Source organism: Mobula birostris, unplaced genomic scaffold (genome assembly GCF_030028105.1).
Source record: "Mobula birostris isolate sMobBir1 unplaced genomic scaffold, sMobBir1.hap1 scaffold_1092, whole genome shotgun sequence".
Classification (NCBI taxonomy): Eukaryota; Metazoa; Chordata; class Chondrichthyes; order Myliobatiformes; family Myliobatidae; genus Mobula; species Mobula birostris.
This window is the reverse complement of record NW_027274133.1, coordinates 43,237-65,091: the sequence shown is the minus strand read 5'-3', so window position 1 is coordinate 65,091 and position 21,855 is coordinate 43,237. Positions and strand designations below refer to the sequence as shown.

Below are 21,855 nucleotides of genomic sequence, written 5' to 3'. Positions count from 1 at the left end.
GGTAAAGGAGCTCCTAATAACGAAGTTAAACAAAATTGTTTCACAGCTTTCAATTTCAGATCAACCCATGGTGGTCGTTCATTTTTATCGGTCCAATATAACCAAGAACACGCGTAACGTATATCTAACCGCCCAATAATACATTCATAAATTAGGCAAAGTAAGACCTCCATCCTTTTTTAATTTTTGTAAATGACATTTTCCAATTCTTGGTCTTTTATTATTCCAAACAAAAGATGAAATAATAGAGTCAACCTGATCAAAAAACTTCTTAGTTAGAAAAATAGGAATATTTTGAAATACATATAAAAATTTTGTAAAATCATCATTTTAACTGCATGAATTCGACCGGCTAATGAAAGTGTAAGTGGATTCCATCTAGAAAAATTTGCTTCATAAAATTCACTAGGGGAACTAAATTAGCTCTATAAACGTCTCCATAATTTTTAGTGATGATAATACCTAAATATTTAAAAGAATCCGTAACTTTAAAAGGAATGTAATCATATATAGAAGCAGAATCATTTAAAGGAAATAATTCACTTTTATGCATGTTTATTTTATATCCTGAAAACAATCCAAATCATTTAATATTTTCAATAAACTAGGAATAGATTCTTCAGGATTCGAAACACAAACCAAAAGATCATCCGCATAAAGGGATATCTTATGAATAGACCCATTTATAGAAATTCCTTGAAAACCTTTAGCTTCACGGAGTGCAATAGCCAAAGGTTCCAATATCAAGTTAAATAACAAAGGGCTTAATGGACATCCTTGTCTCGTACCCCGCGAAAGACGGAAAAAGGGGGATCTACAGTTATTAGTAATAACAGTGGCAATAGGGCTTTTATATATCAATCTAATCCATTTAGTAAAATTAGTACCAAAGCTAAATTTCTCTAAATCTTTAAATAGATATTTCCATTCAACTCTATCAAATGCCTTTTCAGCATCTAGAGAAACAACACATTGGGAAGTCTTAGAGAGGGATGAGTATATAACATTTAACAGTCTCCAATGTTAGAAAAAGAATAACGGCCTTTTATAAAACCTGTTTGATCCTGAGAAATAATTTTAGCTAGTATATTCTCCATCCGATTAGCCATTATTTTTTGAAAGAATTTTAGCATCCACATTTAATAATGAAATAGGTCTATATGAAGCACAATCAGTAGGGTCTTTATCTTTCTTAAGAATTAAAGAAATAGAAGCTTCATAAAATGTGGAAGGTAACTCTCCTAGCAGAAAAGAACCTTTAAGCATTTCCAACATATAAGGAGTAAGCAAAGCTTCATTTTTTTTTAAATAAAGTCCTACAGAAAAACCACCCAATCCAGGAGCTTTACCAGATTGCATTGAAAAAATAGCTTTCTGAATTTCTCTTTCAGTAAAATGAGCATCAAGAATTTGCTGATCTTCAACAGATATTCTAGGAAAATCAATCTTTTATAAAAAGGCATACATATTAGAAGGGGTCAGCTGGAAACCAAGATTTATAATAGTCTTGAAAAATTTTATTAATATCTTCATAAGTACAAGCTAAACTACCATCTCCCTTATGAATTTTTAAAATTTGTCTTTTAGCCCTAACTCCTTTAAGTTGAGATGCTAATAACTTGTTACTTTTATCTCCAAACACATTAAATTGACTTTTTAATTTAAGCAAATTTCTTTCAATACGATAAGTTAATAGTAAGTTATACTGTGATTGAAGTTCAACCCTTTGTTTAAATAAATCAACATTAGGAGAAACTGCATAAGTGTTATCCAGGTCTTTAATTATTTTTGAAATTCTATCTAATTCTATTTTTGTCTGTTTCTTGAGCTTAGCCAAATAGTATATTATCTGACCTCGCATATATGCATTAAGTGTATCCCATATAATCAATTTCGAAACATCTCCCATATTATTAAAAAGAAAGAAATCTTTTATCTAAATCTCTGTAAATTTGACAAAGTCCAAACTTTGTAATAAATTTTCTGGAAAGCACCAAGGCAAGTTTACATTACTAACATCATTTAACTCAAAAGTTAAGCTTAAAGTTGCATGATCCGAGACAGCAATAGCATCATATTCACATTTCTGGACTTTGGACAAAAATTGGAAATCAGATATAAAATAATCAATTCTCGAATATTTATTATGAACATGTGAATAAAAAGAATAATCTGTATCATTAGGATGTAAATTTCTCCAGATTTCTATCAAACCATAATCAATTAAAAAGGAATTAATAAGTGTTGCCAAACGACTTGGAAGCTGCTGATTGGTTGAACTCTTGTCAATCAAAGGGTTTAAACAACAGTTGAAGTCACCTCCCATCAGCAGCATATATTCATTTAAGTCTGGTAATAAACCAAATACATTTTTAAAAAAAGAAGGATCATTTACATTAGGTCCGTATAGATTAACCAGGACAATTTTTCTATTACAAATGTTTCCTTTAATAATTAAAAATCTACCATTATTATCTGAGACGATGTCTTCTTGAATATATAAAATATTAGATTTAATAAAAATAGATATCTTCTTTGTTTTATTTTGACAAATAGCATGGTATTGAAGGCCCTTTCATGTTTTGAAAGATCTATTTTAATCACCCGTTCTGATATGCGTTTGTTGAGCAAAAATTATATCGGGCTGGAATCCATTAATAATTTTAAAAGTCTTCTTTCGCTTAATAGGGTGATTCCAGCCACGTACATTCCAACTAATAACGTTTATCTGTTTAAGTACCATTGAATATTATTCTTAAGCACAACAATACATGCATACCATCACGGGCTAAGATGGCGGTGATAAGTATAACCAAATAGAAACATAGAAACATAGAAAATAGGTGCAGGAGTAGGCCATTCGGCCCTTCGAGCCTGCACCACCATTTATTATGATCATGGCTGATCATCCAACTCAGAACCCTGTATCAGCCTTCCCCCCATACCCCCTGATCCCCATAGCCACAAGGGCCATATCTAACTCCCTCTTAAATATAGCCAATGAACTGGCCTCAGCTGTTTCCTGTGGCAGAGAATTCCACAGATTCACCACTCTCTGTGTGAAGAAGTTTTTCCTAATCTCAGTCCTAAAAGGCTTCCCCCTTATCCTCAAACTGTGACCCCTCGTTCTGGACTTCCCCAACATTGGGAACAATCTTCCTGCATCTAGCCTGTCCAATCCCTTTAGGATTTTATACGTTTCAATCAGATCCCCCCTCAATCTTCTAAATTCCAACGAGTACAAGCCTAGATCATCCAGTCTTTCTTCATATGAAAGTCCTGCCATCACAGGAATCAATCTGGTGAACCTTCTTTGTACTCCCTCTATGGCTAGGATGTCTTTCCTCAGATTAGGGGACCAAAACTGCACACAATACTCCAGGTGTGGTCTCACCAAGGCCTTGTACAACTGCAGTAGTACCTCCCTGCTCCTGTACTCGAATCCTCTCGCTATAAATGCCAGCATACCATTCGCCTTTTTCACCGCCTGCTGTACCTGCATGCCCACTTTCAATGACTGGTGTATAATGACACCCAGGTCTTGTTGCACCTCCCCTTTTCCTAATCGGCCACCATTCAGATAATAATCTGTTTTCCTATTTTTGCCACCAAAGTGGATAACTTCACATTTATCCACATTAAATTGCATCTGCCATGAATTTGCCCACTCACCCAACCTATCCAAGTCACTCTGCATCCTCTTAGCATCCTCCTCACAGCTAACACTGCCGCCCAGCTTCGTGTCATCCGCAAACTTGGAGATGCTGCATTTAATTCCCTCATCCAAGTCATTAATATATATTGTAAATAACTGGGGTCCCAGCACTGAGCCTTGCGGTACCCCACTAGTCACTGCCTGCCATTCTGAAAAGGTCCCGTTTATTCCCACACTTTGCTTCCTGTCTGCTAACCAATTCTCTATCCACATCGATACCATACCCCCAATACCGTGTGCTTTAAGTTTGCACACTAGTCTCCTGTGTAGGACCTTGTCAAAGGTCTTTTGAAAATCCAAATATACCACATCCACTGGTTCTCCCCTATCCACTCTACTAATTACATCCTCAAAAAATTCTATGAGATTCGTCAGACATGATTTTCCTTTCACAAATCCATGCTGACTTTGTCCGATGATTTCACCGCTTTCCAAATGTGCTGTTATCACATCTTTGATAACTGACTCCAGCAGTTTCCCCACCACCAACGTTAGGCTAACCGGTCTATAATTCCCCGGTTTCTCTCTCCCTCCTTTTTTAAAAAGTGGGGTTACATTAGCCACCCTCCAATCCTCAGGAACTAGTCCAGAATCTAACGAGTTTTGAAAAATTATCACTAATGCATCCACTATTTCTTGGGCTACTTCCTTAAGCACTCTGGGATGCAGACCATCTGGCCCTGGGGATTTATCTGCCTTTAATCCCTTCAATTTACCCAACACCACTTCCCTACTAACATGTATTTCGCTCAGTTCCTCCATCTCACTGGACCCTCTGTCCCCTACTATTTCTGGAAGATTATTTATGTCCTCCTTAGTGAAGACAGAACCAAAGTAATTATTCAATTGGTCTGCCATGTCCTTGCTCCCCATAATCAATTCACCTGTTTCTGTCTGTAGGGGACCTACATTTGTCTTTACTAGTCTTTTCCTTTTTACATATCTATAAAAGCTTTTACAGTCAGTTTTTATGTTCCCTGCCAGTTTTCTCTCATAATCTTTTTTCCCCTTCCTAATTAAGCCCTTTGTCCTCCTCTGCTGAACTCTGAATTTCTCCCAGTCCTCAGGTGAGCCACTTTTCCTGGCTAATTTGTATGCTTCTTCTTTGGAATTGATACTATCCCTAATTTCTCTTGTCAGCCATGGGTGCACTACCTTCCCTGATTTATTCTTTTGCCAAACTGGGATGAACAATTGTTGTAGTTCATCCATGCAATCTTTAAATGCTTGCCATTGCATATCCACCGTCAACACTTCTGGAACCTCATAATGGGAAAAAATACAGGAAATGTGTGGAAAAAAAATAAAATCCCATGATAAACCCCAGTTTAATGCAAAAATACCCCCAGACCTCCCACCATCCCCAAAGATAGAAATCTAGCAAAGGAGAAAGAAGGCCGGAACGCATCCCCAAGAAGAAAGGCGAAAGGACGGAACTGCGCGTGCCGCTCAACTTAAATAATGATTTAAAAACTTTTACTCTCAATTCCCCCCTCCCCTTACAAAGAAGGTACGTAACCTTTAGATAAAAAAGCCCAGCAAAGAAGAAAAAAAATGCTTATACTTAATCATTGAAAATAAACTAGGGAATGCAGAAACAGTCTCCAAAGACATCAAAGCAATGCTATTAGCCCAAACAGTATAATCTCAAAAGAGAGAAAAGCAGCACCATTATTCTTTAATTTACCACCTTTAACAAAAGAACTAAAGCTATTTCTATGCAATTTTGACTCTAAATCGACAATTTTGCGTTGAGCCTGTTCCAAGCGGGTTGAATTATCCACAATCTGAAGTTTTGATTCGAGTGGGAAGCCGGAGGATTGGGAAACTTTTAAAGAGCAACAGCAGGTAACTAAAAAGGCAATACGCAGAGAAAAAATGAGGTATGAAGGTAAACTAGCCAAGAATATAAAGGAGGATAGTAAAAGCTTCTTTAGGTATGTGAAAAGGAAAAAAAATAGTTAAGACCAAAATTGGGTCCTTGAAGACAGAAACGGGTGAATTTATTATGGGGAACAAGGAAATGGCAGATGAGTTGAACAGGTACTTTGGATTTGTCTTCACTAGGGAAGACACAAACAATCTCCCAGATATAATAGTGGCCAAAGGACCTAGGGTAATGGATGAACTGAAGGAAATTTATATTAGGCAGGAAATGGTGTTGGATAGACTTGGGTCTGAAGGCTGATAAGTCTCTGGGACCTGATGGTCTGCATCCCAGGGTACTTAAGGAGGTGGCTTTAGAAATCGTGGACGCATTGGTAATCATTTTCCAATGTTCTATAGATTCAGGATCAGTTCCTGTGGATTGGAGGGTGGCTAATGTTGTCCCTCTGTTCAAGAAGGGAGGAAGAGAGAAAACAGGGAATTATAGACTGGTAAGCCTTTCGATGGTGGGAAAGATGCTGGAGTCAATTATAAAAAATGAAATTAAGACACATCTGGATAGCAGTAACAGGATCGGTCCGAGTCAGCATGGATTTACGAAGGGGAAATCATGCTTGACTAATCTTCTGGAATTTTTTGAGGATGTAACTATGAAAATGGACAAGGGAGAGCCAGTGGGTGTAGTGTGCCTGGACTTTCAGAAAGCCTTTGATAAAGTCCCACATAGGAGATTAGTGGGCAAAATTAGGGCACATGGTATTGGGGGCAGAGTACTGACATGGATTGAAAATTGGCTGGCTGACAGAAAACAAAGATTAACGGTCCCTTTCGGAATGGCAGGCAGTGACCAGTGGGGTACCGCAGGGTTCAGTGCTGGGACCGCAGCTGTTTACAATATATATTAATGATTTAGATGAGAGAATTAAAAGTAACATTAGCAAATTTGCCGATGACACAAAGCTGGATGGTAGTGTGAAATGTGAGGAGGATGTTATGAGAATGCAGGGTGACTTGGACAGGCTGGGTGAGTGGGCAGATGCATGACAGATGCAGTTTAATGTGGATAAATATCAGGTTATCCACTTTGGTGGTAAGAACAGGAAGGCAGATTATTATCTAAATGGAGTCAAGTTAGGAAAAGGGGAAGTACAACGAGATCTAGGTGTTCTTGTACATCAGTCACTGAAAGCAAGCATGCAAGTACAGCAGGCAGTGAAGAAAGCTAATGGCATGCTGGCCTTCATAACAAGGGGAATTGAATATAAGAGCAGAGAGGTCCTTCTGCAGCTTTACAGGGCCCTGGTGAGACCACACCTGGAGTACTGTGTGCAGTTTTGGTCTCCAAATTTGAGGAAGGACATTCTTGCTATTGAGGGAGTGCAGCGTAGGTTCACAAGGTTAATTCCCGGGATGGCGGGACTGTCATATGTCGAAAGATTGGAGCGACTGGGCTTGTATACTCTGGAATTTAGAAGGCTGAGAGGGGATCTTATCGAAACATATAAGATTATTAAGGGATTGGACCCGCTGGAGGCAGGAAGCATGTTCCCGCTGATGGGTGAGTCCAGAACCAGAGGCCACAGTTTAAGAATAAGGGGTAGGCCATTTAGAACGGAGTTGAGGAAAAAGTTTTTCACCCAGAGAGTGGTGGATATAAGGAATGCTCTGTCCCAGAAGGCTGTGGAGGCCAAGTCTCTGGATGCTTTCAAGAAAGAGATGGATAGAGCTCTTACAGATAGCGGAATCAGAGATTATGGGGATAAGGCAGGAACTGGATACTGATTGTGGATGATCAGCCATGTTCACAGTGAATGGCGGTGTTGGTTCAAAGGGCCGAATGGCCTACTCCTGCACCTGTTGTCTATTGTCTATTTAAACTCAGTATTCAAGGAAACAATATTTTCCTTAATAGTCTGTAAACTCTGTCGGAATGACTTCAGCTCAGAAGCGTTATTGTCCATTTTGTTATCGAGACCCATCAACGCACGTTCCAAACGCTCAGCACAGACAGGCGTATCTCCTGATTTTTCTTTTGAAGTTTTTCCCTTTCCATTGCTGGGTTCAAAAAGCTGTTTTCCACTTCTTGAAGGATATGACATAATGACCACTGTTTCCCTCCAAGATCCAGAAAATAAAAGTTAAACAATTGAAAGTTTAGACTGGGGAAAAGGAGGAATTAAGGGCAGCCACAAAGTTTACGTATTACTCCATTTAGCTGCAGGCGGAAGTCCCTGATACATCATTGACTTGCACAGTGGCTGCCTGACCTGTCGAGTCACTCCAGTGTTCAGCATGGGTCAAACTGGGCTGCTGAGTCGCTCCAGTACTCTGTGGGGGCCACGGGGAAAATATACAGTCTCCTGCCTCATCTGCTGGAGTCAAGTGTACTGAGAAACAGCGATGAAGCATTTCTGATCCAAACTGAAAATTTTGATTAGATCATCTTTACACAATTTTATATAGTAGAAGGTGCAACTGTTCACCAGTGCTCGGTAACACCTTGGAGAGGGAGAGGGAGAGGGAGAGGGAGAGAGAGAACACCTTAAAATAAAATAACCAACTCTTAATGACTCCAACAATCAAACTCCAGGCTCTGGTACTCAAAAAGGTGAAGTAGATGGTCAGGAAATGGAGAGAGGGTTGAAATTAGAGAGATTAAATGGTCGTCAGAACTGGAAGGGGTTACAGAGACAGGGAGGGGTGTAGGAACAGTGGTAAGGAGTTTGGGTTTGGAAGGGTTACAGCGAAGACTGTAAGGCCTAGAAGGACTATAGAAGGAGTTATAATGGACTGGATTGATCAGACCAAAACAATTCGAATGTAGTGATAAACACACAAGCACAACAAAGCAACTTCAGCCTAATTTATTATCATGAAAATAGCAAACCACAAGAAACAGCACAGAGGCAGTCACAACGATTTCAGGGCTCACTATACTTAGTCACCACTTGATAGTTGCTGTCGTCCATGAAACTGTGAATTCACCCTGGCTCGTCGGCATCAACTGCGATTCCTCAATCTAGGTGACGATCCAAGAGAAAAGGTAGCCCCAATAAATACGAGTTCAATAAGCATAGAGACACACAGAGACAGACAAACTCCTTGATCTTTTGTTCTCATGCCATTAATACAGCCTAATTTCTATCATTCAAACAGCACATTATCATTAACAGAGTATTCAGCATATCCTTAAATCAATTACACATTTTAATAGTCACTCATCATCCATCAGGCCACCGATATAGAAACCATAGAAACTACAGCACAGAAACAGGCCCTTTGGCCCTTCTTGGCTGTGCCGAACCATTTCTGCCTAGTCCCACTGACCTGCACACTTCATATTCTTTTAGTTACAAAAGAACATTAATATTCCTTTAGTTCATATTCCTTTAGTTACAAAAGAACATTAATATTACATATAAATCCAAAAAAAGAATCCACCAAGGCAATTTGATAGACACTAACTAGCTCTCAAAGACATTTGGTCAGTTACAGATATTCTCATATTAATGGTGCCTGAGATTGAAAAGAATCCAGCTGCTATTAACAAACCTACTGTGTTTAACTTGTAACAGACATACGACATGCTGCAAGCTCACAAAGAATTAAACTCATTCTGAACTGTTCAGACATTCAAATATTTTACAAAATTTAAAGCACAGGAGTGTAGGGACTGGAAGGGGTTACTGAGGAAAGGATATGTTGTTGCGTGAATGAAGTCACCAGAGAAAAGTACTGGTTATAAAGTTATAAAGCAGTCTTTTTAGTCAACAACACAAGATACAGCAGGCGTCATATCAAGGCTCTTTCAGTCCAAAGGTCTGCCTGTGCCCAGCATCCATCAGTCTCGCGAGACCATGGATATGTGCCTTGGAAGGTTTCTAGGGTGCAGGTCTGGCCAAGGTTGTATGGAAGACCGGCAGTTGCCCATGCTGTAAGTCTCCCCTCTCCATGACACCGATGTTGTCCAAGGGAAGGACCCATACAGCTTGGCACCGGTGTCGTCGCAGAGCAATGTGTGGTTAAGTTCTTTGCTCAAGGACACAACACGTTCCCTCAGTCAAGGCTCGAACTAGCGACCTTCAAATCACTAGACGAACCCCTTAACCACTTGGCCCCACCCAGCATCACACACATTTTATATGTTAAAGATCAAAGAAAATTGAGGACAAGTCAATCAAATCCAGATTTACAATGCTATCTTCAACTATACATATAACAGTTCCAAATGTCTGGATCTTCCCACATCACACCCAAAACCAGCATCAATCACTGTCACATCCATGTTGACTGGGCTCATGCATAGGCAGACAATCAGCTAAGTGTCCATTTCATGGTCCATCCGCTCTCCAGTCCTGTTGATCAGAGCTGCAAACTGAGATCCATATTGATATTCGAAGTCTGGTAGCCAGCGTTATCTGCTAAATCCAAAAATCACTCTAACAGGGTGTGGGGCTACAGGGGGTTACTGAGAGAGGGGTGCAGGGGCTGGAGGGGGTTAGTGAGGGAGGGGTGCAGGGGCTGGAGGTTGTTACTGAGGGAGGGGTGCAGGGGCTGGAGGGGATTTCATGAGGGAGGGGTGTAGAGGCTAGAGGGGATTTCATAAGGGAGGGGTGTAGAGGCTGGAGGGGTTTAGTGAGAGGGGGTGTAGGTGCTGGAGGGGATTTCATGAGGGAGGGGTGTAGGTGTGGTGGATGTTAGTGAGGATGGGATGTAAGGGTTGAGGGTGTTAGTGGGGTAGTAGAGCAGGGGATGTGTGGGCACGTGGCCAAGAGGTTAAGGCATTGGACTAGCTACCTGAAGGTCGTGAGTTCGAGCCCCAGCCGAGGGAACGTGTTGTGTCCTTGAGCAAGGCACTTAATCACACATTGCTCTGCGACGACGCTGGTGCCAAGCTGTATGGGTCCTAATGCCCTTCCCTTGGACAACATCGGTGTCACGGAGAGGGGAGACTTGCAGCATGGGCAACTGCTGGTCTTCCATACAACCTTGCCCAGGCCTGTGCCCTGGAGAGTGAAGACTTTCCAGGCGCAGACCCATGGTCTCTCAAGACTAACGGATGCCTCCAAGAGTAGGGGATGGAGGGTTTACAGAGGGGGGTGCGTAGGGGCTGGAGGAGGTTTGTGAGGGAGGGGTATAGGGGATGGAGGGGTTACCGAGGGAGGGGTGTAGTGGCTGAAGGAGGTTACTGAGGGAGGAGTGTGGAGGCTGGAGGGGGTTACTGAGGGAGTGGTGTAGGGGATAGAGGGATTACTGAGGGGGGTATAGGGGCTGGAGAAGTTTACTGAGGGAGGGATGAAGGGGTGGTGGGTGTTAGCGAGGGAGGGCTGTATGGGCTGGAGGGGGTTGCTGAAGGAGTGGTGTAGGGAATAGAGAGGTTACTGAGGGAGGGGTGTAGGGGTGGTGGGTGTTAGTGAGAAAGGGGTGGAAGGGTGTGGGGGCTGGAGTGGGTTACTGAAGGAGGGGTGTAGAGGTTGGAGGAGGTTACTGAGGGAGGGGTGTAGGGGTGGAGGGGTTACTGAGGGAGGAGTATAGGGATGGAGGGTGTTAGTGAGAGAGGGCTGTGAGGGTGGAGGGGTTACTGAGGGAGGAGTGTAGGGGTGGAGGGGGATAGTGCGGGTGGGGTGTAGTGGTGGAGGGTGTTAGTGAGGGAGGGGTTCATTAGAGATGGAGGGTCCCAGAAAAAGGAAGGGATGTGGCCAAAGGTGTTCCCAGTTCTCTGGGAGAGTCTGGTGAGAAGGACACAGCCCCTCCGGTGATGTTGAACAGTGATTATGAGGCCACTCTCTGCCCTCAGAGGCTGGCTCCCGAACAGTCCTCAGTCCAAGGTGCCAGATGTCTGCTGGGACCCAGTCCCATTGTATTGTTGGGGATGCTGACACACGGTCTTATCGATCTGATCCTTGTCTGTTGTTGATAGCTTTTGCCTGGTCCTCGGAAGCTATCACAGTGGATTGTCCTCTCTGCCAGCAATCAATCTGTGTCCAGGCCCAGTGTGTGGTTTTCTGGGATCATTCAAGGTCCTTGAAGCATTGCAGCCGAAGTACTTCCAGGACATAGGGTACATTGTAAATTGTTTTTTTTTTCACATTTAGTCAGTAATTAAAGCAGCAACGAGGATAATTACAGATTGCTTACCTCCGATAGCATATGTAAAATATGCCAATGACAGAAATGACAGTTAAAACTATGACGCCTATATGTTGGTTCTTGCCACTGGTTCCCACATCTGTAAAATCAGATATGACCTACTTTAACCAGGTGTGCATAACCATGGGTAAGTTAGTGAGAGAAAGATAGATTAGATGCAAATGGACAGAGTGTAACATCAAACAGTAACAATCTTTTTAACCTACTCTAAGATCAATCTAATCCGTCCTACATAGCTCTCCATTTTTCTTTCAACCACGTGACCATATAATGTATCTGCCTGTACCACGATCCCTGGCATGCACCAATCTCTGACATCCCCCCCCCCCCCATACACTCCTTCAAACATCTTGCCCCCTTGTATCTGCCGTTTCTGCCCTGGGAGGAAAGATGCTGACTGTGCACTCGATCTGTCTCTCCACCTGGGCACCTATCATTCTCCTTTGCCCCAGGCTGCTCAGGGGATGAGCCCAAACTCCAAAGTGAAATGATCAAAATCCCGATTGTGCATGTCACCGTATCCTGCTCTGGGATTCATTTTCTTGTGGGCATTCACTGTAGGACAAAGAAATATGATAGAATGAATGAAATACTACACACAAAGACTGCTAAACAGCCAGTGGGCAAAAGAAGACAAAAGGAGTAATTACAAAAAATAATAATAAATAATGTGGTGAACGTAACAGAGTATTTGAAAGTGAGTTGATAGAATCAGTTTGGGGCCCAGGAGAATGAAGTTAACCAACCCAGAGAGCTGTGAAGTGATTTGAATTTGCAGGCAGAGTACAGGATAAGTTGCAGTATTCTTGGAGAAACAGATGGACCTTGGGGTCCACGTCCATAAATCCCTCAAAGTGGCCGTGCAAGGTAAGTTGGTTAAGTTATTAGTCAGGAGATTCTTAAGAGATGCAAGGAAATGTTGCAGCTCCAAAAGTCTCTGGTAAGACCACAAATGGGAGTATAGTGTTCAGTTCTGTGTTCTAGAGCATAGAACATAGAAATCTACAGCACATTACAGGCCATTCAGCCCACAATCTTGTGCCAACCATGTAGCCTAATCTAGAAAGTGCCTAGAATTTCCCTACCGCATAGCCCTCTATCTTTCTAAGTGCCATGTACAGTTGACCTTCGCTAATCCAACTACCTGTAATCCGGTTCCTTTGATAATCCGGCACTGATTATGTTTAATGTGCTCCTTCTCTAATTCGGCAGTTTCATTAATCCGGCACTCCTCAGGTCCCAATGGTGCCGGATTTGTGAAGGTCGACGTGTATCTATCTAAGAGTCTCTTCAAAGACCTTATTGTATCTACCTCTACCACCTTCACTGGCAGTGCATTCTACGCACCCACCACCTTCTGTTTGAAAAATTTACCTCTCAAATCCCCATTGTACCTACTTCCAAGCACCTTAAAACTATGCCCTCTCATGTTAGCCATTTCAGCCCTGGGAAAAAGCCTCTGCCTATCCACATGATCAATGCCTCTCATCATCTTGTACACCTCTACCAGGTCACCTCTCATCCTCCATCGCTCCAAGGAGAACAGGCTGAGTTCATTCAACCTGTTCTCATAAGGCATGCTCCCCAATCCAGGCAATATCTTTGCACTCCTCTGCACTCTTTATATAGTATCAATATCTTTCTTGTAGTGAGGTGACCAGAACTGAGCCCAGTCCTCCAATAGCCCTGCTGAGGGATTTCAGCCTGAAACATCAACTGTGCTCTTTTCCTAGATGCTGCCTGGCCTGCTGAATTCCTCCAGTGTGTTACTCAGATTTCCAGCATCTGCAGATTTTCTCTTGTTTGTGACGGTACTTCAAGTAGGGTCTGACCAGGGTCTTATATAACAGTAACATTACCTCACGGCTCTTGAACTCAATCCCACGGTTGATGAAGGCCAACACACCATACGCCTTCTTAACCACAGAGTCAACCTGCATAGCAGCTTTGAGTGTCCTATGGACTCGGACTCCAAGATATCTCTGATCCTCCACACTGCCAAGAGTCTTACCATTAATACTATATTCTGCCATCATTTTTGACCTATCAAAATGAACCACCTCACACTTATTTGGGTTGAACTCCATCTGCCTCTTCTAAGCCCAGTTTTGCATCCTATCAATGTCCCACTGTAAACTCTGTCAGCCCTCCACACTATCCACAACACTCCCACCCTTTGTGTCATCAGCAAATTTAGTAACCCATCCCTCCACTTCCTCATCCTGGTCATTTATAAAAATCTCAAAGAGAAGGTGTTCCAGAACAGATCCCTGAGGCACACCACTGGTCACCAATCTCCGTGCAGAATATGACCCATCTACAACCACTCTTTGCTTTCTGTGGGCAAGCCAGTTCTGGATCCACAAAGCCAGGTCCCCTTGGATCCCATGCCTCCTTACTTTCTGAATGAGCCTTGCATGGGGAACCTTATCAAATGCCTTACTGAAATCCACATACACTGCATCCACTGCTCTACCTTCATCAATGTGCTTAGTCACATCCTCAAAGAATTCTATTAGGTTTGTAAGGCACGACCTGTCCTTGACAAAACCATGCTGACTATTCCTAATCAGATTATGTCTCTCCAAATGCTCATAAATCCTGCCTCACAGGATCTTCTCCAACAACTTACCCACCAGTGAAGTAAGACTCAATGGTCTATAATTTCCTGGGATGTCTACTCCCTTTTTTGAACAAGGGAATAACATTTGCAACCCTCCAATCCTCTGATACTTCTCCTGTCCCTACTCATTATGCAAAGAGCATCGCCAGAGGCTCAGCAATCTTCTCCCTTGCTTTCCTCAGTAGCCTGGGTATATCCCATCTGGACCCTGCAACTTATCTAATTTAATGCTTTTCTAAAGCTCCAGCACATCCTCTTTCTTAATGTCTATACACTCAAGCATTTCAGTCTGTTGTAAGTTATCCCCACAATTACCAAGGTCCTTTTCACAGGTGAATACTGAAGCAAAGTATTCATCAAATACTCTCCGCTACCTCCTCCGACTCCACACACGTTTCAACTATCGCACCTGATTGATCCTATTCTCACACAGCTCATCCTCTTGCTCTTCACATACTTGTAGAATGCCTTGGGGTTTTCCTTAATCCTGTTCACCAAGGCCTTCTCATGGCCCCTTCCGGCTCTCCTAATTTCATTCTTCAGCTCCTTCCTGACAACCTTGTAATTTTCTAGAGCTCTAACAGTACCTAGTTTCTTGAACATTTCATAAGCTTTTCTTTTCTTCTTAACTAGATTTTCTATACCTTTTGTACACCATGGTTCTTTAACCCTACCATCCTTTCCCTGCCTCAATGGAATATACCGATGCAGAACTCCATGCAAATGTTCCCTGAACATTTGCCACATTTCTGCCGTGCATTTCCCTGAGAACATCTGCTCCCAACTTATGTTCCCAAGTATCTGCCTGATAGCTTCATATTTCCACCTCCCCAATTAAATGTTTTCCCATATTTTCTGCTCCTATCCCTCTCCAGCACTATATTGAAGGAGACAGTGTTGTGGTTACTACCTCCAAAATGCTCTCCCACCGAGAGATCTGACACCTGACCAGGTTCATTTCCCAGTACCAAATCAAGTGCAGCCTCTCCTCTAGTTGGCTTATCTACATATTGTCAGGAAACCTTCCTGGACACACCTAACAAACTCCACCCCATCTAAACCCCTTCCTCTAAGGAGATGCCAGTCAATATTAGGAAAGTTAAAATCACTCATCACAACAAACCTATTATTATTGCACTGTTCCAGAATCTGTCTCCCTATCTGTTCCTCAATGTCCCTGTTACTATTGGGTGGTCTATAAAAAACATCCTGTAGAGTTATTGACCCCTTCCTGTTTCTGACTTCCACCCACAGAGACTCAGTAGCCAATCTCTCCCTGACTTCCTCCTTTTCTGCAGCCGTGATGCTATCCCTGATTATCAATGTCTCCCTCTTGTCCTTTTTGAAATATCTAAGGCACACTCAGCAGCCATTCCTGCCCCTGAGACATCCAAGTCTCTGTAATGGCTTCAACATCATAGTTCCACGTATTGATCCACGCTCCAGGTTCATCCACCTTGCTTACGATACTTCAAAAATATCTGGTCTGACCACAATGGGTGTATTGTGTTCAGTTCTGTGTTCTATGTTCTAAAAATCTCCTGGCAACCCCGCTCTGGCCCAGTGCCAACTCTCAGACACCTCCTCTTACTTACCCCTCAAACAGGACCCCACTAAGGAACACCAGGCCATTGTCGCCCACACCATCACCAACCTTATTGACCCTGGGGATCTCCCATCCACTGCTACCAACCTCATAGTTCCCACACCCTGCACCATTTCTACCTCCTACCCAAAATCCGTAAACCTGCTTGTCCTGGTAGACCCACTGTTGTAGCTTGTTCCTGCACCACTGAACTCATATCGGCATACCTCAACTCTGTTTTATCCCCCTGCAAGTTCAGTCCTTTCCTACCTGCATCCATGACACTTCACACGCTCTGGATCTTTTCAATGATTTCAATTTCCCTGGCCCCCATCATCTTATTTTCACTATGGATGTCCAGTCCCTTTCCACCTCCACCCCCCCACCAGGAAGGCCTCAAAGCTCTTCATTTTTTTCTGGACACCACACCTAACCAGCTCCCTTCCACCACCAGTCTCCTCCACCTGGCAGAATGTGTCCTCATTCTAATTAGTTTCCTTTGGCTTCTGTCACTTCCTTCAAACAAAAGGGGTAGCAATGGACACTTGCACGGGTCCCAGCTGTGGCTCCTTGTTTGTCGGCGACGTGGAACAGTCTACACTGGTGACTGTCCCGCACTTTTCCTACACTACATCAATGACTGCATTGTTGCTGCTTCCTGCACCTGTGCTGAACTTGTCGACTTCATCCACTTTGCCTCCAACTTCTACCCTGCCTTCAAATTCACCTGGTCCATTTCCGACATCTCCCTCCCCTTTCTCGATCTCACTGTCACCACCTCCGGAGACAAATTAGACACTGATGTCTATTCGAAACCCACGGACTCTCACAGATACCTGGAGTACACCTAGTCCCACCCTGCTACTTGTAAAAGTGCCATGCCCTTCTCTCAATTCCTCCAACTCTGCTGCATCTGCTCTCAGGGTGGGGCTTTTCGTTTTAGAATGAAGGAGGCGGACTCCTTCTTCAAGGAAAGGGGCTTCCCTTCCTCCACCATCAATGCTGCCCCCAACCGCATCTCTTCCATTTCAGTACATCTGCTCTTACCCCATTCTCCCGCCACCCTACCAAGGATAGGGTTCCTCTTCTCCGCACCTACCACTCCACCAGCCTCTGCGTCTACAACATAATTCTCTGAAACTTCCGCCACCTCCAATGGGATCCCACCATAAGACCATAAGACAAAGGAGCAGAAGTAGGCCATTCGGTCCATCGAGTCTGCTCCGCCATTTTATCATGAGCTGATCCATTTTATCCTATTTAGTCCCACTGCCCCGCCTTCTCACCATAACCTTTGATGCCCTGGCTACTCAGATACCTATCAATCTCTGCCTTAAATACACCCAATGACTTGGCCTCCACTGCTGCCCGTGGCAACGAATTCCATAGATTCACCACCCTCTGACTAAAAAAATTTTTTCGCATTTCTGTTCTGAAAGGGCGCCCTTCAATCCTGAAGTCATGCCCTCTCGTACTAGACTCCCCCATCATGGGAAACAACTTTGCCACATCCACTCTGTCCATGCCTTTTAACATTCAAAATGTTTCTATGAGGTCTCCCCTCATTCTTCTAAACTCCAAGGAATACAGTCCAAGAGTGGACAAACGTTCCTCATATGTTAATCCTCTCATTCCTGGAATCATTCTAGTGAATCTTCTCTGTACCCTCTCCAACGTCAGCACATCCTTCCTTAAATAAGGAGACCAAAACTGCCCACAGTACTCCAAGTGAGGACTCACCAGCGCCTTATAGAGCCTCAACATCACATCCCTGCTCCTATACTCTATTCCTCTAGAAATGAATGCCAACATTGCATTCGCCTTCTTCACTACCGACTCAACCTGGAGGTTAACTTTAAGGGAATCCTGTACGTGGACTCCCAAGTCCCGTTGCATCTCAGAACTTTGAATTCTTTCCCCATTTAAATAATAGTCTGCCTGTTTATTTTTTCTGCCAAAGTGCATAACCATACACTTTCCAACATTGTACTTCATTTGCCACTTCTCTGCCCATTCTTCCAATCTATCCAAGTCTCTCTTCATACTCTCATTTTCCTCAGCACTACCGGCCCCTCCACCTATCTTCGTATCATCAGCAAACTTAGCCACAAAGCCATCTATTCCATAATCCAAATCGTTGATGTACAATGTAAAAAGAAGCGGCCCCAACACTGATTCCTGTGGAACACCACTGGTAACCAGCAGCCAACCAGAATAGGATCCCTTTATTCCCACTCTCTGTTTCCTGCCAATCAGCCAATGCTCTATCCAAGTATGTAACTTTCCCGGAATTCCATGGGCTCTTATCTTGTTAAGCAGCCTCATGTATGGCACCTTGTCAAAGGCCTTCTGAAAATCCAAATATACAACCTCCACTGCATCTCCCTTGTCTAGCCTACTGGTAATTTCCTCAAAAAATTGTAATAGTTTTGTCAGGCAGGATTTTCCTTTAAGGAATCCATGCTGAGTTCTGCCTATCTTGTCATATGCCTCCAGGTACTCTGTAACCTTATCCTTGACAATCGACTCCAACAACTTCCCAACCACCGACGTCAAGCTAACAGGTCTATAATTTCCTTTTTGCTTCCTTGCCCCCAAGCATATCCTTCCCTCCCCCATGGCCTTGCCCATTGTCGTGATGGCGGCACACTCAAGTTTGAGGAACAACACCTGATATTTCCTGGACTACAGTTCAGCATTTAACACCGTAATTCCCTCCAGGCTCGACAGGAAGCTCAGAGACCTTGGCCTTCACCCTGCCTTGTGCAGCTGGATCCTAGGCTTCCTATCGGATTGCCAACAGGTGGCAAGGATGGGATTCCTCACCTCTGCCCCTCTGACCCTCGACACAGGTGCCCCCAAGGGTTGTGTCCTGAGTCCCCTTCTCTACTCCCTTTACACCCACGACTGTACTGCCACACACAGCTCCAATCTGCTGAGCAAAGTCACAGATGACACAACAGTGATTGGCCTTATTTCTAGCGGTGACGAGACAGTCTGCAGAGGAGAGTTTGACACCCTGACACAGTGGTGCCAGGATAACAACCTCTCCCTCAGTGTCCAATAAACAAAACAGCTGATTGTGGATGAGTGGAGGAAGGATTAAAGGCTCGCCGTGATCAACATCAATGGGTCTGCAGTTGAGAGGGTGAGTAGTTTCACGTTCCTCAGTAAATACATCACCGATGTTCTCACCTGGACTGTACACACCGGCTGTGTGGCAAAAAAGTACAACAGCGTCTCTTCCATCTCAGGTGACTGAAGAAGTTTGGCATGAGCCCCCAAATCCTCAAGACATTCTACAGGGCGCTACTGAGAGCATCCTGACTGGCTTTATCAGCGCCTGGTACAGGAACTGTGTCAACCTTGATCACTGGGCACTGCAGAGAGTGGTACGGACAGCCTAGATCATCTGTGGACGTGAACTTCCCTCCACTGAGGACATTTACAGCAGCAGGTGCAGAGGAAAAGGGGACACCAATCACTCCAACCATAACCTGTTTCATCTGCTTCCATCTGGTAAACGGTACCGCAGCTTTAAAGCCAGGACCAACAAGCTACGGGGCAGCGTCTTTCTACAAGACATTAGACTTATAAATTCACATGTCTGTACACTGCAATGGAGTCATTACACAAAGATTTTTACTCCCTTATGTTGTGGGATTGATGTAAGATTTAAATAAATTCAATTCAATTCCGTCTGCATACCCTCCAACCTGATGGCATGAACATCAATTTCTCCAGCTTTTGATAATGCCCCTCCACTCCTTCACCATTCCCCATCTCTCACCTTACCCCCTTGCCTGCCAATTGTCTCCCTCTTTTCTTTCTTCCTTGGCTTTCTGTCCTCTTCCATGATATTCCCCCTCTCCAGCCCCAGATCTCTTTCACCGTTCAACTTCCCAGCTCTTTACTCCACCCCACCTCCCTCAGTTTCACCTATCATCTTGTGTTTCTTCCTCCCCTCCTCCCACCTTTTAAATCTATTCCTCATCTTTTTTCTCCAGTCATGCTGAAGGGTTTTTCACCCGAAACATCAACTGTACTTTTTTTCCACGGAAGCTGCCTGGCCTGCTGAGTTCCTCCAGCATTTTGTGTGTGCTGCTTGGATTTCCAGCATCTGCAGGTTTTCTCCTGTTTGTGATTGAATAGATTCTGACACTGACATCCCTGAACCTAGTGAACCCATCGGCCACCACCCCCCCAGCACTGCCGATCGTAGGCTCTTCACCATGCAGTCACCACCCCTGGCCCACCTTTCCTTTTATCTTCAAACGGGACATTTATTAGAGGGGAGGCATCCCAATAGAGAAGGGTAGAGAGGCAGAAAGAGAGATGGAAGGAGTTAATTGTCGGGAGATCAGAATAAGATTTAATACTGCCAGCATATGCCAATAAATTTGTTGTTTGTTGCAGCAGCACATTACAATGCATAAAAATAACAATCTATAAATTACAATCAGAAACATACACATCATTAATTAAGTAATGCAAAAATAGAGCAAAAGAAGAAAAAATATAGGTAATGTCCATAAAATCATAAGACATAGGAGCAGAATTAAGCCATTCAGCCCATCAAGTCTGCTCCACCATTCCATCATGACTGATCCCGGATCCCACTCAATCCCATACACCTGCCTTCTCACCATATCCTTTGATGCCCTGACTGATCAGGAAACTATCAACTTCTGCCTTAAATATACTCACGGACTTGGCCTCCACCGCAGTCTGTGGCAGAGCATTCCACAGATTCACCACACTCTGGCTGAAAACTTCATCCTTAACTCTGTTCTAAAGGGTCGCCCCTCGATTTTGACCGTGCCCTCCAGTTCTGGATACCTCCACCATGGGAAACATCCTCTCCACATCCACCCTATCTAGTTCTTTCAACATTCGGTAAGTTTCAATGAGATTCCCACGCATTCTTCTAAACTCCAGTGAGCACCAGCCCAAAGCTGCCAAACGCTTCTCACGTGTTAACCCCTTCATTCCCGGAATAAGCCTCGTGAACCTCCTCTGGACTCCCTCCAATGACAACACATCCTTTCTGAGATATGGGGCCCAAAACTGTTGACACAGTACGGCCTGACTGGTGTCTTATAAAAGCTCAGCATTATCTCCTAGCTTTTACATTCTATTCCCCTTGTAATAAATGTCAACATTGCATTTGCCTTCTTTACCACAGAATCAGCCTGTAAATTAGCCTTCTGGGGTCTTGCACGAGGACTCCTAAGTCCCTCTGCACCTCTGGTGTTTGAACCTTCCCCCATTTAGTTAATATCTGCACCAAGCTCATTGTAGGTGAGTTTGGAGAGACGGAGTGATGGCGAAGGAGAGACAGAGAAGTCAAAAATGAATGAGAAGCGATATAATGATTCTGTTAGAGGGAGAAGGATGAAAAGAGACAGGGGAGAGAAAATGCCACATATGGCAATTATTCACCTGTGTTATTCGTATTGGGACGGACAAATTCCGGCTGGAGATTCGTTTCATTACGGAGGGCTGTGTGAGAAAATCAGGCAAATTAGTACTTGATGTGCAGAAAGAGAGAAACTTGTACGGGTAAATAGAGAAAGAGTAGGTAAAGTAAAAGAGATAAAAAAGGAACAGTGAGAGAGAGATAGAGTGGGGGCAGGGCAAGAGGGAGATGGCACCAAACAAGCAGGTAGGGCAAAGGGTCAGAGAAACAGAGTGGGACTGAGGGGAGAAGACAGAGAGATGGGGGAAGAGAGGACATAAAGAGCAAGAGGAAGAAGACAGAGAGAGATACAAAGGGAGAGAATGAGTGAGAGAGATGGAGAGAGAGATAGAGAGCAAGAGAAAGGGAGAGAGAGGAAGAGGGAGAGAGTGAGTGGGACAGAGAGACAGAGAGCATGAGCCAGAGGGGGAGAGAGA

At 43.7% G+C, this 21,855-nt stretch overlaps 1 long non-coding RNA gene across 1 annotated transcript; it reads right to left on the bottom strand.

Moving 5' to 3' along the window:
- Window positions 1-8,451: 8,451 nt before the first annotated feature.
- Window positions 8,452-21,466, bottom strand: LOC140192293 (uncharacterized). Its single transcript, XR_011884196.1, has 3 exons — window positions 21,403-21,466; window positions 11,741-11,831; window positions 8,452-8,621 (listed from the first exon to the last, which is right to left on the bottom strand). It is a non-coding gene; the product is annotated as an uncharacterized lncRNA (long non-coding RNA).
- Window positions 21,467-21,855: the final 389 nt, after the last annotated feature.